Source organism: Anastrepha obliqua, chromosome 4, assembly GCF_027943255.1.
Source record: "Anastrepha obliqua isolate idAnaObli1 chromosome 4, idAnaObli1_1.0, whole genome shotgun sequence".
In the NCBI taxonomy this organism is placed as follows: Eukaryota; Metazoa; Arthropoda; class Insecta; order Diptera; family Tephritidae; genus Anastrepha; species Anastrepha obliqua.
In genome coordinates this window covers 30,793,350-30,812,427 of record NC_072895.1, presented here as the reverse complement: position 1 = coordinate 30,812,427, position 19,078 = coordinate 30,793,350, and the positions used below count along the sequence as shown (strand labels likewise).

The following is a 19,078-nucleotide window of genomic DNA, read 5'->3' as shown; positions in this document are numbered from 1 at the left end:
TATTACTGGTTGACGGCATCCATCCACAGTTCCTCCCTCTGGCACTCCAACCGTAATTACTAAGAGACAGTCTTCTGCGACGAGTTGGTGTCAAAATCGGCGGCAAGCATAACTCAACTTCGTTATTCGCTACTTTCTTTCATGTCCAAAGTATTCACGAACAGTTGTGAAAAGTCACACTCGCAAGCACCAATTGCAGCAGCGCATTAAATAGGGTTTATATGCATCCAAGCTTATGACATGAACGGCCAACTTAACAGTGGTGGAATGTGCGAACTGCGGTGAGAATGTCAGCAGTTATTTATCTGACCATTTAAGTGCATTTGTTTGCTTTTTTTCTCTGAAAATGACTATCATTTCACAATTTGTGTAACAACAATAAAAATTGTGAACATTCAGTGATCTTTAGTGGCTGCTTCTAAATGTGCAAAGGTATAACTGCAATAATCCTTGGAATAATTCAGTATACAACAAAAAAAAAAAAAAACAGGCAGGTCCAACTAGAAGTGAATTTTTGAACGGCGGCCGCCGTACCGAATAGGTTGGTGCGTGACAACTATTCGGAGTTCAGAGAGAACGTAGGTTCGAATGTCGGTGAAAGATCAAAATAAAGAAAACGTTTTTTTTAATAGCGGCCACCACTCGGCAGGCAATGGCAGGCACACCTCCAAGTGAAATGAAACCTGCCATGAAAAAGCTCCTCATAAGACTATCTGCCGTTCGGAGTTGGCTTGAAACTGTAGGTCCCTCCATTTGTGAAACAACATCAAGACACTCACACACCACAAATAGGATGAGGAGCTCGGCCAAACACCCCAAAAACATATGCGGAAAAACCTCATATATCCATTATTTTTCAAACACGTCTTCATTTAGCCTCTGTACCTCTGTAAAGCATTCGGCCAACGCAAATTTTTAGAACCTAGTATTATCCAAGAATGCAATTTCCCTAAAATACCTTCGAATTGCAGATTGTAGATGGAGAGACCAGACGAAATGCAAAATCAGCAGAACGTTATGGCTCACCTACAACCTCAAGCAATCGCCGACACTAATAAACATGAAACGACGGGACACCTGTAGACTTACGACAGTCATAACTGGCTTCTGGTCTATCGGAGAACAAACAGCCAAAATGGGCATCCCTCACAACACATACTGCCATAGTTGTAAACAACCGGAGAAAAAAGAAACAATCTTCCATTTTCTCTGTGAATGCCCTGCCCTATGGAAGGACAGAATGTTAACCCTGGGCAAACCGCTGTTCGAGAGTCTCGAGCAGCTGTCTGGCTTAGACGTCAACAACCTAATAAGGTTCCTAAACCGCACAGGCTGGATATAGGCTTGCTGTAAATAACTGTTAAACAATTTGGTAACGAGGATGTGGCAACAAAATGGTGCGGAAGCGCTAGTTGGATTCTGGATGAATCACCACTCTAACCAACCAACCAACCATTATCCCAAGAATCACGCGGACATTATTCCATTTCGGTTCGTCAACATTGTTATTTAAATTTCCCAAGCCCGTCTAATGAAAAATTGAGTTTTTGCGATAGATGGCGTGTTCCAATGCCTTTTTTGTTCAGAGGAAGTTGACAGTGATATGTGGGGCATGCTCCTACTAACACTATTGCATTCCTCTCTCTCGGCTAATTCCTCCTTGAGACTGCTAAAAGTTTTTCATCAAGATGAAACCGCGTTTGTGCTTTTTAGAAGCACCAAGTACCTGCAACCAGGTTCCTTTTCTAGTTGTGTATGCGAATTACACGCTATCAATAGCTTCCATTACCACTTTGTGCCCAATGGGTCATCGGAATGTTGCAATAGCGTTGCTCGATATCGACTTGTCGTCTGTTTGGGTTCATCTGGCGGCTTACCTCAAGCGTTCGTGCTTGTCGTCTGTTCGTAAATGTAGTTATCCCCTCTAGAGATCTGCTTCAACATGGCCTCTTTGGACGACACATCCGTAGGATGTTCTAGCCCGATCACATTCGCCTTACTTCCGCTTTGCGCTCCCATTCTATGTTTTGGAGTTTCCTAACAATCCTTGCTGTCAGCTTTTTTACTGCTTCTCATTTCTTTTCCGAGTTCAGCATTTGCGTTACCAGGTTATCTGGCATAGGGCGACGCCGAAGCGCTCTTCGTAAAATCTAGCGTAGTGCAAAGTCTTGCAATCTGCACTCTCATCTTCGCTGTGGCACTCCTGGTGGACCGAATTATCTGCTAGATTAAAGCAGTGCAGTTACGCAAGAAAGCCACCATGTTAGCTGAGAATCTGTGTTAGATGGAAATCTGTTTCGCCACGTTTTCTACTTGCCCATTCTTCTAGTTTGGGAATCAACTTACATTTCCAGCAGCCTTTGGAAGAGTGATCCCATCTGTTTTACCACTTTAATATCGAACATGGGTGCTCGGTTTTCTACAGGTGTCGGTTTGTGTCCACGATGCAGTCGCTTAAGTTCCTCTGCTCGTGTATCACAGATAACTTTACTCGCTATAACGCAGATTGCATCATCCGATGCTGTTCTGTATACTACTCTGAGCGCGCTAAGTCTGTTAGCTTGCAGTACCTCTTTTGCGCGTCTCGTTCGTCCTCTTAACCATACTGGTGCGGCTTATATGTAGAAGAAGTTGCAGTTGAAAGCGTCTTTCTTTTACCTCATTGAGGTCCTCCAACATTCGGTAGCATACGAATGGGTGCGTTATTTACTCTCATTGCCTTGCAACTGCTTATATTTGTATTCTCCTAGATATGTCAGCTCCTCATCGACATGGACTCCAAGATAATTAAGCGATGCTTGGGATTTGATCTCAGGTCCTCCAACCAAAATAGTGAGGCTCTTCTTAGGCCTACATTTAAGGATAAGAACTAGCTGAGTTTTGAGTAGCAACAGCCACATTCTCGACGTATGCACAGTAGGCCCACGGGCAACGTACGTGTAGTACACAATCGAGCTTTTTGAATAAACTTATTTTCACACAAAACTTTTTCTCAATCAATATAAAAAATGTCCAGCTCATCTGAGCATCAAAACTCTGAAACTGAGGCCTATTTTGAGGCAAAAGATAAATCATTCTACAAAAGTGTTATTTAAATGTTAGAGCGGCGCTGGAATGATTGCGTTGTTTTAACGAAATTACGTTAATGAACAAAACTAATTTGAACAAAAAAACCGTGTTTTCTTTGTTAGGCCCGGGACTTTTCAGCCCATGTGTTATGGTATATAAAAACCCAGCTTTGGGCTACTTTTTCGTGCAGCTGATGAGATTTATGCCCAATAACTCTCCGACTGTTGGATCTCGATTGGTTGAGTGCCATTATAGCAAATTAACAAGACGAATTGAGTCCTAAAGGTGGTGCCATTAAACAGCAGTTACTTTACTCTGACGTCAGCTCCCTTCGCAATACAAAACAAACGAACAAACAAACAAACAAAAGTAGGAGAAATTACATGTTTCTGAAAATTCAGTGAATGGCTTGGTAGTATTGGGATTTGGGAACGAAGTGCCGCGTGTTAAATTGTTAAAGCACAAATGAATAAAAAGTCTTCAAATGCAGTTGTTTGCGTTTTTATCCGGAAAACGCCGTGGCAAAAAAAGTAAATGTGCGTGCATATAATTTCTTGTGTTTGGTTGTTTCCATTGCTTTCGCTTTCGTCTACTCTTCTTCTTCACAAACAAGTAATTCCCCATCCTTTTGTTTGTTCATTGATGGACTCTTACAACACGGCGAATTCGGAAGGCGCAATCTTCTTCTCTATCATTCTTGGCAAATTGAGAGGTTGCAAGATAGTCAGAAGCCCGAAAAAATGATGATTTTCAATAATTAATTTTTGCTAGTCAATATCAATAAATCCGACGCCGGAATGGATAGCACTTTATAGTACGAACAAGCCAGGAAACGGAAATAAGCGTCAAAATGTAGGCACCACAAAAAGCGCCAAAAAAAATTGGATCAAAAAACGCCCCAAACAGTAGGCACCAAAGAAATATAACGCCAAAAAGGAGCCACCAAAACTATATTTTCTACAAGTTTGCACCAACAAACAAGCGCCAAAAAGTAGGCAGAGTTATTTCTCACTACAAATTAGCAACCACAAGGAAAAACTCAGGAAAGATAGCCCAAAGTGTATCTAAGATACATATAAGGTATAGCGCTCTCTCTCCTTTTCCTCTACGTTATATCTTTTTTCTCTCTCGCGGAACGAAAGTGCCCAAAACGTTGCATGCCCTCGAAATTTTACTCTCCATTCTCGCTCGTCCATCGGCGCCTAAGAAGTTTCACTTCAAAAATTAATAACTGTAAAAGTTGTCGATGTTTGTGCACAGCCCGTTTCTCCAGAAGTCTCTTGCGGCGATCATCACAAGTCCTTGGAGATTCATCTAAAATTAATCAATTTTCAAAATTAACAATATGATAGCCTCAGGAAATATTTTTCAGATTTTCGAGAAAAAACCCGATAATTAATTGTTTTAAAAAAATCGAAATTTTGGAAAAAAAAAATTCTGCGAGTTTCTGCACGAGTTTTTTATATTTTCCAAAAGCAGTATAAATTTTATTAAAATCTACCAAGCGATTTTTAAGTTACAGTGACCACCAGTTCAAGAAACATAATTTTGGGGGAAACGCATTTAAAGTTTTGTTATCGAGCTCCGGAGCACTTGAGCGCCCTTTCTGAATTGTTAAATAACTCGAAAAATATTTGTCGGATTCACTTCAAATTTTCACACAATATTTTTAAAATATTATACTTTAAGAAAATGCAAAAAATTCAATTTTTTGAATATTCTGACTACCCCTTAACATTTCTCTGTCAATAGGGACGAGATCTCTCAATGGCGGAGGAAAATTTTGTATACAAAATATTTTTGATGGGAAAACCTGCAGTCCCCTGCATCACATAGCCCCATCATGCAGAGATGAGATTAAATTATATTATTGTATTACACTGCTACTGACATACAAGTATCGATAAGCATGTATTTGTGCGTAAATAAAAAAAACTGTAGTGCGTTTAATAGGAAAAATAAGAGTACATGCGAAATCCATTTTATGCGTCTTCCTACTTTATATTTTGACTTTTTTGTTGCATTTTATCTTTCTATATGCACAAAATATGTATGCATGTAAACGCATACATATATCGGGTGTTTTTTGGGAGCTTGAGAACTTGAAATCATAATGCAAAGCAGAAATATTTTTGGAATAAACTTTTTTTAGTTTAATCTAGTAGAAAATTGTATGGGATTTATATTTTGAGCATCCTCCACGGCTATGAGTTGCATAGTCCATTCAATTATCGAATTTTTGACTACTTTCTGTCCTTATGGCATGAATGGTAGCTTGGTTATTGCAATATACTGACTGCTAAGCGCGCTGTAAAGCAAGTTGAGCCGTCTTCTTGGACCCCCAAAATATCATCGATGTTTAGCTGGTTCAATTTTGGAAACACAAATTTAGTCAGCATGGCTCGATAGAGCTCGCCTTTCAGCGTAACCGTAATGGCAGCTCCTTCCTCATTCGAAGGGAAATACGATCGGAAGACGCCAGTGCTCTCTGCTCTTCGCGAAGAGATTTATAAATTTTCTTCTTTTTTTTCTGCAAAGTAAATTTCCACAATTGATCTGGCTGGTACGATCAGGAGTAGCAGGTAAACTGCTACTGTGTTATCACAATGGATCGGCAATGGTTCAAGTGAGTTGTTTTAGAGACAGACCACTTCTACCTACCTACCTACCTACCTATCTTAACCAATTCGGAAGTATTGTTCTGGGGTTAAGTGATTCATAAAAACTTGCCAAACCTTTCTGAAGAGAAACGTCACCATCAAATCCTCGATATCGACGGTTTTCATGCTTTTGAAATAAAACACCCGTTACAAGTGTGCATTTAGTTGGCGTAGTTCGTTTTTATTGCAAGTTTCAGATAACTTTGTTAGCCCTTGCGCATGTATTTTTGCTATATACGACGCCTCTTTAATTTTGCAGTAAACAATTTTTTAATGAAAATTCTCTTTTATGGGCCATATTCGAGTGAAAAAATACAGCAGGAGCAAAATAAATTCCCGGAAGCCAAATAAACGCAATGAAAGAAAGGGTTTATGATAATTGAGCGCCTTTTATGCACTGCAGTTTGTATGCGAATTGAATGCAAAGTCATGAGATATAAAAATGAAAAACAAGAAATGGCAATAGGAAATAAAACTCTTCTAAAATATGCAACATGAAAGGGGAACGGTAGAGAATTTAAAAGAGCAGCAAATGTTTCTAGGCGAAAATAAAAACATTTCATTATTAAAAACTTCCTGGAAATTTGTATGCATGTAAATATTTACTGGTACACATACACACACATACCCTTCCAGAATTGGGTGATGGAAATTAACACATAAAACAATGATAACTAATACATATGCAAACGCTTTCTGAACTCTAAACTAATGGCACAGCGAACTTGCAGCTATTTTCAGAAAAAAAAACTTAAGCCCAAACCTTTCAGATCGCTGATACGGCAATAACTTCTTCTGCATGGAAATGACATATGCGACTTAATGAAACAAAGTCTCTGCATGTAAACTTTACAGACAACCAAACGCAATACCTTCTTCTTCTTCTTGATAGGCGGAATAACCGCTTACGCGATATTCGCCGAGTTTAACAAAGCGCGCCAGTCGTCTCTTTCTCGTACTAACCAACGCCAGCTGGACACACCAAGTGAAGGCAAGTTCCACCTGATCTTTCCAATGCAGAGGAGGTCTTTCTCTTTCTCTTCTTCCACCAGCTTGTACTGAATCGAATACTTTAAGAGTCGGAGCATTTGTTTCTATTCGGACGACATGACCCAGCCAACGGAGCTGCTGGATCTTTATTCCTACAGCTCATCGTTCCATCGCCTGCGATATTCGCCGTTGCCAACGTGCAAAGGTCCAAAAATCTTGCGCAGAATCTTTCCCTCAAACACCCCAAGCGTCGCCTCTTCGGATGTCGTCATCGTCCACGCTTCTGCGCCATACGGTAGGTCACGCATTATGAGAGCCTTATAAAGTGTTAATTTTGTTCGTCGAGAGAGGACTTTACTACTCAGTTGCCTACTTAGTCCAAAGTAGCACTTGTTAGCAAGAGAGATTCTACGTTGGATTTCAAGGCTGGCATTGTTAGCGGCATTAATGCTGGTTTCTAAATAAACGAAGTCTTTTACAACCTCAAAATTATAACTGCCAACAATGACGTGAGTGCCGATACGCGAGTGCACCGACTGTTTGTTTGAAGACAGGAGGTACTTCGGTTCACCACCAGGCCCTAACTAACAGCGCGGTTGTTAAGGCGGATTATGTCGATATCATCGGCAAGCGCTAACAATTCTGCGCTCTTATAAAAAATTGTGCCTGAGCGATTAAGTTCTGCGGCTCGTACGGTGCTCTCCAACATCAGGTTAAAGAAGTCACACGACAGCGAGTCACCCTGTCTGAAACCTCGTTTGGTATCAAACGGCTCGGAGAGCCCAGTTCCCGCTCCCAATTCTGACGGCGCTGCTGGTGTTAAACAACGTCATCTTGCATAGCCGTATTAGGTTTGTGGGGATACCAAATTCAGACAACGCGGCATACAGGTAACTCCTTTCCGTACTGTCGAATGCAGCTTTGAAATCGACGAAAAGATAGTGTGTGTCGATTCTCCTTTCATGGGTATTTTCCACGACTTAGCGTATTGTGAATATTTGGTCGATGGTAGACTTTCCAGGTCTAAAGCCACACTGATATGGTCCAATAAGTTGGTTGATGGTGGACTTCAGCCTTTCACACTATACGCTCACTAGAACCTTACAGGCGATATTTAGAAGACTAATCCCGCGGTAATTGTCACAGGTTGCAGGGTCGCCCTTCTTATGGATTGGGCAGAGTACACTTAAATTCCAATTGGCAGGCATGCTTTTATCCGACCATATTTTACATAGAAGCTGATGCATGCACCTTACCAGCTCCTCGCCGCCATGTTTGAATAGCTAAGCCGGCAGTCCATCGGCGCCCGCGGCTTTGTTGTTCTTTAGCCGAGTTATCGCTATTCTCACCTCGTCATGGTCGGGTAGCGGAACGACAATTACGTCGTCAACGATTGGGAAATCGGGATCTTCACATTTTCTCTGATATGCGCAGCTATCTCTATTTAACAGGTTTGAGTAGTGTTCTCTAAATAACTTAAGTATGCTCTAGATGTCAGTCCCCATATCGCCATCTTTGTTTTTACAGGAAAACACCCTAGTTTTAAAACCTTCTGTAAGCCACAAAACTTCCGTTTTTCGGCCTCTCGTTTCTTCATTCTGATACTACGTCTTTCTTTCGTTTTGAGCTCCCGGTAGCGATCTCTCATAGCTCGCTATGACTAAAAATTGAGTCAGTTGTGATTTCCCTTAAGTGATGAATATTCACTTCACCGTTGACTACAAAGCAGCATTAGAGTGAGCAGTAAAGCTATATAATTAATATGTCAACAAAATCCATAAGTCAGAGGGAGATGCAAAATCACACTTACACAATTTTTTCCCAATTGACACTAAACATGTCACAGAAACTTTGGCCTGAGTTTTGTCGAATATTTCCATCAACAGTGATCAACTTATGAGCGGTCAAATGACTGTCACTGTTCTTGTGGGGTATCCATTCAATATTTTTGTTTATACCTTTTGCGCGCACTGCCTATACAATTGCAGTCGTATCACATTCATTTTCCCATGTAGATATACAGCAAAAAAGTAATAGCAAAAGAAATATTATTAAAGCAAACCAGAAAATGCAAATTGATAGTTTTTATTTCAAGTTTTTCCCCTATTTTACTGTCATAGTTTTAATATGTACACACATACATATGTAAGTACATAACATAGATACTCTTACGTTGCGGTCATGAACATCTAAGGACCACACAAATTGCAGTTTTTGCTGCATTTTTTATTTAAATGCATTGGTTTTGATAATATTTTGTTTTTGGTTTAGTGCTACAAATGCGAAAAAGCTTGTTAAAAATATGGTTCTGAATAAATATTTTACATATTTTTAGTCTAAAACAGAAATATGCTAATTGCACATGGTTTGTGTTTTAAATAGAATATTTTTGATACTAATTCGGATAAATTTGCTTAAATTAAGTGAAATGAAAAGTTTTTAACGTTCACAATTTTCTGACTAATCTTCAATTATTGAGCAATGAATGAAGTGCTCACATGTCGCTTTAGACGATTTCCATGATTTTATTAACATCTTCGACGAGGTCTATCAGAACGGAATTATTGGAATCACCGCTTTGCCATTTCATTCGATATAGTAATGAGTCCATAAAAAATTATATTAAAAAACAGCATTTTTCTTTGAATATCAAAATAACTTCTCTTATTGGAAAACCCTTTACAAAGGCTCGCGATACCCTTGCCAATTGATATAAAAGACAAGAAAAAAATCTTTCTCATGGAAGCCGGTTCTACGTTACCGAAATTACTCGGTTTTTTCCCGACCAAGGGCTGCCGCCCCAGTAAACTAACCCTGTCTAGTGTAACGTATCCCACAAGAAAAAAGGGCGCTGAGAACTAAAGTGTATTACAGAAAAAATAATTTGAAAAATGATTCATATTTAATTGAATTATTTGGCATAAGCGCACTCCGGAAGTACCCTACTTTGAAAGCGATGCAATGGGAATTTGTGTTTTATTTAAATTTAAATAGAATTCAATAAATAAATAAGAAACAAATTCATTTAAATTGAATTTAAATAACTTTGGCGTTTATGGCATCCTATTCTATATGCCATCTCAGTGCAGTTAGATCCATTAAACTGTCTCTGTCCAAGAAAGCTATATGGCGCAGCTGCTCAGTTCGCAAATACGTTTTCAGCAATTCACATTTATGAGTCTGTCCAACCACATTTCTTTGCGCAATCTTTTATTGCCCAAAGCTTACCAACTGTCTGGCATCAATTTTTCTTTACGACTGGATATGATTTCACACAGATTGAATGGCATGCAAGCACAAATCTTTCAACTACATGCGGATTTATGTTCAATCCTAGAATAAGAATATAAATAGTAAAAGCAGCAAGTTTTTTCGTATCTTGCTTCAGTTATAGTTAGCATTTCTATATAAACAGCGATAAAAACTGCTTCTGATTTAATTTTAATAATTTTATTAAAAATGCAATTCATTTTCCCACAAAAACCATATAAATTTAAGTCACAAACTTTGTGCAAATTGAAAAAAAAATTCATAAAATTTGTATCAGTTTGTAGTCTTTTTGTTAGCACTTTTTATTCAGAATTTTGCTGAGAGTCTTCATTTTGAAGTTGTCTTCTTTTTCTTAGTATCACAGTATGTAGTAGACCATAGACTTCATCAACAATTTTCCTCCAGTTCACTTACTCTCTTGCTACATTTGTCGAATTGCGAACGTTCATCACTTTCAAGTCTGCTTCAAAGTCATCAAGCCTCTTTCTTTGTCGGCCTCTTTTTCTGCATCCTTTTGGAGGTAAAGTAAACACCTTTTTAAATTCATTTGGCGTTCTTATAATGTGGCTAATCTATCTAATCCGCTGCGCTTTAATGAAAAGTTGAAGTTGTCAGCGACTTCATTTATTCAGGAGCCAGCATTAACACCCATAACAGGCTTGAAATCCAAAGAAGAATCTCTCTTGCCAACAAGTGCTACTTTGGACTAAGTAGGCAACTGAGCAGTAAAGTTCCTCTCGGCGAGCGAAACTAACATTCTACAAGGCTCTCATCATGCCCGTCCTAACGTATGGCGCAGAAGCTTAGACGATGACAACATCCGATGAAGGGACGCTTGGGGTGTTTGAGAGAAATATGCTGCGGATGATTTTTAGACCTTCTAGCGCTGTATGAGCTTTTTTCTTCATTGACTTAGTGCAGCGAATAAAGATCCAGCGGCTCCACTGCGAAAGTTATGTCACAAAACTGGATACAAATGCTCCGGCGCTGAAAGTATTCAATGCGGTACTAGCTAGTGGTAGCAGAGGAAGGCCTCCTCTGAGTTGGAAGGATGAGGTGAGAAGGACTTTGCTTCACTTGATGTGTTCAAGAGGCGCCGATGAGCACGAGAAAGAAATTAGTAGAAAGCTTTGTTAAACTTGGTCAAAATCACTTAAGCGGTTTTCATGCTAATCAAGAAGAACAAGATCAGAATTTTTTATGATTGAATTTTGATGTAAGGAAGTGCAAGTTTCAAGTGGCTCCAAAATCAGATTGATTTCTGAAGATTTTCTTTTTTTTCTGATTGTTTTGGGTATTTTCTTAAATATTAAAGAAATTTTGAGCATTCGCTATATGGAGCAAATGTAAGTAAATATATTAGTTGGTACCTCCAGTAAACTACCAACAACATGCACACACACCTAAAAACAATTTTCTCACGTAAAAATAGCAATACAACCCGAAAAACTGGTTGAGAATAAGTATTAAAACTACATATCACAGTTTTCAAATAAATTTAGAACAAAAATTTGAAATATTCCGAAAAATAAATTTAGAAAAATTCAGAAAAGTAAATTTAGAAAAGTTCCGAAAAATAAATTAAAAAAAAAAAAAAACAAAAACATAAATTTGGAAAAGTTCAGAAAAATATATTGAGAAAAATCATAAAAATAAATTTAGAAAAATTCTTAAAAAAAATCAGAAAAAATCTGCAAAATAAAATTTAAGAAAATTCATAGAAATAAATTTAGAACAATTCAGAACCAAAAATTTAGAAAAATTCAGAAAAATAAATTTAGAAAAATTCAGAAAAATAAATTTAGAAAAATTCAGAAAAATAATATAAATTTAGAAAAATTCTTAAAAATAAACTTAGAAAAATTCAGAAAAACAAATTTAGAAAAATTCAGATATACAAATATAGAAAATTCATAAAAATAAATTTGAAAAAAATCGTAAAAAAAATCAGAAAAAATCTGCAAATAAAATTTAAGAAAATTCATAGAAATAAATTTAGAAAAATTCAGAAAAAAAAATTTAGAAAAATTCAGAAAAATAAATTTAGAAAAATTCATAAAAAAAAAAATTTTGAAAAATTCGTAAAAAAATCAGAAAAAATCTGCAAATAAAATTTAAGAAAATTCATAGAAATAAATTTAGAAAAATTCATAAAAATAAACTTTAAGTGGGGAACACAAAGTTTGAATAAAATGTGAATTAAAAAATTAAAAAAATGAATTTATTTAATAACTTAAAAACTAAAAAGATCAAGGATTTGACTTGATATTGACTTGTACAACACCATCAGCGCAAATAAAAAAAAAATTCAGCCACTTAAAATTTGCATTTGTAAACATAATAATGGCAATAAAGATAGATAAAATAGGTCCTTCAGTTTATATTTAGTAGGTCTATTAATAAAAAATAATAATTGCACAATCCTGGCCTTGTACTTATAGGTTTTTTTCGAAAAACAAGAAATCAATATTTCGATGCAAGCCAATGGAGTCAATAGATCTTTTAATTGTAAAAAGAAATTAAATTAAATTATGAAGAAGTAAAATTATTAAAATAAATGAAATTGAATTATTAAGAAAGCTAATGCAGAAATATCAATTGAGCAATTTTTCACACTTTCTACGGTACTTCAGGTTAGATTAATCTGGGTGGCAGGAACCCATACATACATGTAAAAGCGAAAATTTAATTCCGCACTTTTCAAAGGTATTTCAAATCTGTTGGCCATCCTCTTCGCAAAATACTGCTGGAAGCGTCATTTCATTTCACTTCACTTTGTGGACTAAAATCAAATTTGGAAAAAGAACCTGAATGACCTTTGATTTCAACAGGATGAAGCACCATATCAGTCACTAATCTTCCAGACGATGCCAGCTGGCCTTCACAGAGCTACGATTTAACTTCATTCGGCTTCTTCTGCGGCTTTTTGCAAATGTACACATAATGCCAGCAATCTAAAAACAACCCAGGTATCCCTAAGATATTCATCATCCGCACCATACCTGTGGCAGAGCCAGAAGCAGTCGCTAAGATCTTCGCAAATGGAATTGACAGAATGACGGAATTTTTCCCCCATTTGAGTGCTACTGCGAAGTCACTCGATGCAATCACATAAATGAAATTATACTTTATGTATATAAATAAAATTCATAGTTATTTTTTGAAATAAACCCGTAATTGCCAAACAATTTCACAGTGAAAATCTGAACTTTAAAATCATAAGGCACCTGGAGAAATAAAATTCAATGTCTACTTGAATGCGAGACGCTTGCAAGTCTTCATATTCACATTTTATTTGATCTCAATCAAAATAGAGAATTCTAGTAAACAATGACAGACAATGAATACCGAGAATAGTTCACTAATATTGAATGGAATTAGCTGTATTCTCGTCAGCAATGTTCGCCCCACATGTAACTGCAAACAAACGTTAAATCTGATGAAGCAGCCCGAAGGCATAAAGAGAAATGAGAACAAAAGAAAGCAATGAAAAATAATATGCGCCTCATTTGTTTTTATTATGAAGCTGAATTTCATTGCTGCTGTCCGTATGAGTAAATGCATTGAATATAACAAATCAGGCTCAAACGCCGGCATCGTGCGCCACAAAATATGCTTCCTAACTGCTTTGGCACTTTGTCTGCTATGGGATTTGTGAGTTCAGGATGCGTGCGAGCACCTATTGACTTCTGGTGGTGGCTACTGTGCGTTTCTCTTTTACTCACTTCGTGCATAAGCTTTTGCAGAAGTCACTTATAATACATGCACATTAGGATGGATAAAAAAATAATTAAATTTTTATCAACTAATTAAATAAACTATGAATTGAAATTAATTATTAATTAAAATGTATTTAAATAAATTATCAATAAAAATTATTTAAATTAATTATTAATTAAAATGTATTTAATTTTTTTATTTTATTTATTTATTTTATTTGATGGTACCCCAAAATTTTTATGTTTTTTTATAGTTATCCGTGTCGCCAATACTTCGAAAATTACAACTGAATTTCCCATTACACACGTTCAAAATATTAAACATGCGTTCTTTTTTTTAATATAATTATTTTGGATGTAGAAAAAAGTTAAAAAAAATTGTATTAAAAACAATACGTATATAAAGGGTGGTTGAGTTTCAAGGGCCGGTGTTGATTTTGAATCAAATAGAATTGTTTTTAGAAAATTATTGCCATTTTTCTTTATTACGACAATACTGGTATGGCTCAATTACGCACGTAACAAAACATTCGCCAAATGGCACACCTCCATCCGATGGTACAAATTTTCGATAACGCTGAGGCATAATTGAGGTTCTATGCCGTTAATGTGTCGAATTATCTAATCCTTTACTCTTGAATTGTTGCTGGCTAATCGACGTACATCTTTTCTTTGAAATAACCGAAATAAATAAGCCGCGACGTGAGATTATTCGGCCATCAAATTTTTCGCGCAAAAGAGCCATTGTTTCGTTAGCTGTGTGACACGTGGCACCGTCCTACATCCATATCTTCCGATTCGGGCCATAAAAAGTCCGTTATCATCTCACGATAGCGAACACTATTCACAGTAACTGCCTGACCGGCCTCATTTTGGAAAAAATACGGCCCAATGATGCCGCCGGCCCGCGTAAACCGCACAAAACAGTCATTCTTTGTGGGTGCATTGGTTTTTCGGCAATCACTCTTGGATTATCATTCGCCCAAATGCGGTAATTCTGCTTATTGACGAATCCACTGAGGTGAAAATGTGCCTCATCACTGAAATCACGAAGTGCGCGATATGCATTTTGATTTGATCGCCCGTTTTCATAATAAGCCCGAATAACTTTAACGCGTTGCTCGATGGTGCATATTTCCATGGTTCAAATTCAGTTAGTCTGAAATTGACAAATGTCAAATAAAATGCAGTAAAAAACTTTGACGTTTAGGTGTGGTTCACTTTCAACATCGGCCCTTAAAATTTAACAACCTTTTATATCAAATTAAAATAAATTCAATTTTATAAGTCGCTTAAGCTTTAATTTTTAATAAAATTCAAAATTTTCAAAGTGCTTACAAACAACATTTTACAAATTCAAAAACAACTTTTTTTTGCAAAAATAATCCAAATTTCGATTTAGTTTGTAAGAAATATTTAAGAAAAAGACTTTCGAAATTTTTTTTTTTTAGTTTTAATTTTTTCGTTTAATTTTCTAAGTTTTTTTAATTTAGAAAAACATAGTTTGTAGCAAAATTTTTATTTATCTGAATTAAGAAAACCCTCAAATAAATATGAAATCTGTACGGAAAAGTGTTTTTGAATTTTTTTTTTTTTAAGTAAACTTTAAGAAGTGACCAACTCAAAACTTTCAGTATAATTAGTTGATTTTCCGAGTAACAAATTACCTGATTCACAAAAATCATGGAAATATTCGAAGTCAGCGACCGATTTCACATAGGAATTGGTTGGCCTGGGTCTTAAATTTTTTTGGCTCCATACTAAGACTACAAAAACTGCGTTGAAAGGATCAGGTTCAGCAAGACCCTAGTACAATCAATAGCATACCAGTCTTTGATCGGACTTTCATTTACCAAAAGCTATATTTTTCTATTTTACGCACCAGCCAAAGCACATTTCAATCATTTACCGCCATTCTAGTACACCAACACTAATGCGATTCTAATGTGGCAACCCGGAAGGACATAGCCAAACAAAGAAACCATTTTGACCTGGCAGTTTATCATAAACACACACATTGCCACATATTAAGTACAAAGTGTGCTTGAGCCCCTGCATACGTTTGTAAGCTCGTGAAAAATAACTACCGCAGAGAGGCTGTGCGTATGCCGACAAACGAGCAATAATAACATGGTTATGACAGCAAATTATTATTACGATTTTTTCTTTTATTTCGTTTTTTTATTTTTATTTACTTCTGTTTTTTACTATTTTTTTTTTTTTTGCAATACAAAGCAAAGCTGGAAAAAAGCACTAGCAAATGAAAGCAAACTAATGGAATAGCAAAGCAGATGGACCTGCATGTGTATAAATGTAAATATATATATGTACACATATATATAGCTTCGAGTAATCAGTAGCCTATTACCCAGGCAACCACGCGCTGCAAAAGAGCCCAGGCAAGCTAACCAGCTAACCAGTTCATCATTGTGTCCTTCCGACAATGTGACACAAAGCGAATGAGTGAAAGTGCCAACTGAATGCTAGCAATCAAGTTCATAAATGAAAGGCAAATTATCAACATCCTGCGCTTATAAAACACACACATACACACAACTCACTCATTTTCTACTTTGTCAATGCTGCTGCTATTCATTTCATTTTGATCGGCTTTATTTTGCATTTCTGTTGTCTTTTCATTTTTGCCTTCTGCTTAGTTTATTTATTCATATTCCATTTCGTTTTTTGTATTTGTCTTTTTGCCATTGGCGTATATTATTGTTTCGTTTTCCAATACCGCAGCTTGTATGCACACACTCATACATTTGTTCACAAGTTTACATACAATCATAAACGAATGTGCGAGTGCGAGTGCATGTTGCGTATACGCCGCGTTGCCCACGAGATCTGATGCTGCTTACACAATATTACTGTCAACAATGTCATCGATAATAAATAATAATAAATCATGATATTTAATGCTTTGTCATATGGCATATGCATTTATTCATTTATTTTTTGCTTTGACATTTGCTTTTACTTTTCCATAGACTGCTTAAATAAATAAGTGCGCGTACGTACTTTTTAATATATTTTTTGCAGGCTGTTTCGTAGTTTTTCTTCTATTTGCAATGTGCGCTTAGTATGTCTATGTCACTTTTTTAGCATACTCGTTGAATATTCGGGATGCCATGTGTGCATAAATCGTTAATTTCAAGCCATTTCTATTAGTAGCAAAAGTTTTATTGAATTAATGTACATAAAAACGTTTGTTTGTGATGGCACATATGGAGCCGTTTATGCATACATAGTGATAAGAATATTAGAAACCAGATTATCATTAATGGAAATTCATGAGTATTTTTACGCATAAAAACTTTAAGGAAAAAGAAGTGCAAATATTTTCAACACAATAAATTGGAAAAAAATGCAAAAAGAAGTGGAAAAAATTGATATTGCAATCGAGATTCTAAAAATATGTCGCACCTCGTTATTATTAATTATTGCTCTAAAATTGCTGAATTACTTATACAAAGTGGTGCAAAATTAATTATACAATTTGGTTTTTGAAAAGCTTTTTTAATAAATAAATAAAATAATTTGTTAAGTGATATATTTATATGTGTATGCACTAGCTGTACCCGGTGCGCGTTGCTACGCCAAGAACTAACTCGAACTTTATTTCGAAAAAGTCGGTTGAACGTCGCAGAAATTGCTACTCTACAGCGCCACCTGGTGGTGAGTGCCATCAATTAGCATATTCTACAAACCTTCTCCGTGGAAAAATACATATATATACCAATTTTTATTATAATCGGTCAAGTAGTTTTTGAGTTCATCGATAGCATACAGACAAATATTCATTTTTATATACAAAGATACAATTGGGTATTTGGCCGAGCTCCTCCTCCCATTTGTGGCGCGCGTCTTGATATTGTTGCACAAAATGGAGAGATCTACAGTTTCAAGGCGGCTCCGAACGGCTGATATTTTTTAATGAGTGGCTCTTTCATGGCAGAAATAGATTCAGAGGTTTTTCATTGCCTACCGAGGGGCGGCAGCTATTAGAAAAATCTTTTTCTTCTTTTTGATATTTCACCGAGATTCGAACCTACGTTCTCTCTCTATTCCGAATGGTAGTCACGCACTAACCCATTCGGCTATGGCGGCCGTGATGAAAATCCTTATTTAGACCTTTACGCGCTCCATTGCTTACCTGTTTCTCCCGTTGTATACTGCAGCTGTCTAGTTCACAGATGTCAGATATGATTCACGTACGACGCCATTTGAAAAAATTCTAAATCTTACGATAGGGTGATTAATTCTACCTCAATTTCAAGTAAAATAAAAAAAAATTATATTCAGCTGTTTTCAAACACAAACATGAATTCTTGTGCTATCTGAAACCAGACTCTTGCAACCAAACACTTTTCAAAAGAATGGAATGGAAAGCAATTGTTAATGTTCATAATTTTTTCCAAGTACTCAACCAATTTTGCCTATAGCACTGAAGGCCAAGAGAAAGTATTTAGAGAATAGCGAGAAGCAAGAGGGGTGGAGATTCATTACTCCTCTGCAAGCTGCACAGACAGTTTGTCGTGAGAAAGATAATGTGGCTCGTCCATTTGCAATATATTTGACTCACAAATATACGCTCTAAATCTAGCGAAAGCCGGATAGTGGCAGAGGAAGTGGTCTATACTTTCTTCATCCTCTGAGCAAGATGTACACAGTGGCTCACCATTGATGCCTATGTCGACAGAATGACGTCCCTACAGATTCTGCGCCATCGTTAGCCCTACCAGAAGTCGTGACTTACTCCAGCTCTGTTTGAGAAGGAACTTTCTACAAATCTGTCAGAGCTTTTAAGGAAATACTTGGTTAATTTGCAGATGTGAATATTACGCCAACGGTTCTCACGAGCTATACTAATGAAAGCCTTAATGTATCGGACAATTCCTGCTATACTTGGTCATACAATTTGGTTCCGATTCAATTGAACGGCAGCGTAATTCCAAGGGAGCCCAGTTTGTCAGTTCAGCAGTCAGTTTGTTGCCTGGAACTACGCGGCAACTGTGCACTAATATAACTTCAAGCTCATTCCACTCTAAACTTAGTTTAAGCACAATTAACATTTTCGCACTATTTTTGAAGAGAAGCGTGCAGGTTTTACAATCCGCTTACTTTACTGCTTCCCATAAGTAAAAGACTTTAAACTAAGGTTTTCAAGCTTTAAACTACCAAAGCCAAAAAGGTTAAAAAATAATAATTTCCATACCAGCGAATAGTGAACAGTGAATAGTGAGCGTAGTAGATGTTAAGCGGAATAGGAAAATGAGTATAAAAATATGAATGGAGGAACAACAACAAGACGCACACCACAAAAAGGGGGAGGAGCTCGTCCAAACACCCAAAAAAGGTGTACGCGCC

General features: G+C 36.6%; 1 protein-coding gene across 1 annotated transcript in view; it reads left to right on the top strand.

Annotated features, from left to right (window-relative positions):
• LOC129244070 (5-hydroxytryptamine receptor 2A-like) overlaps window positions 1-19,078 on the top strand; it is a 181,492-nt gene that overhangs the window by 5,871 nt on the left and 156,543 nt on the right. The window lies entirely within an intron of this gene.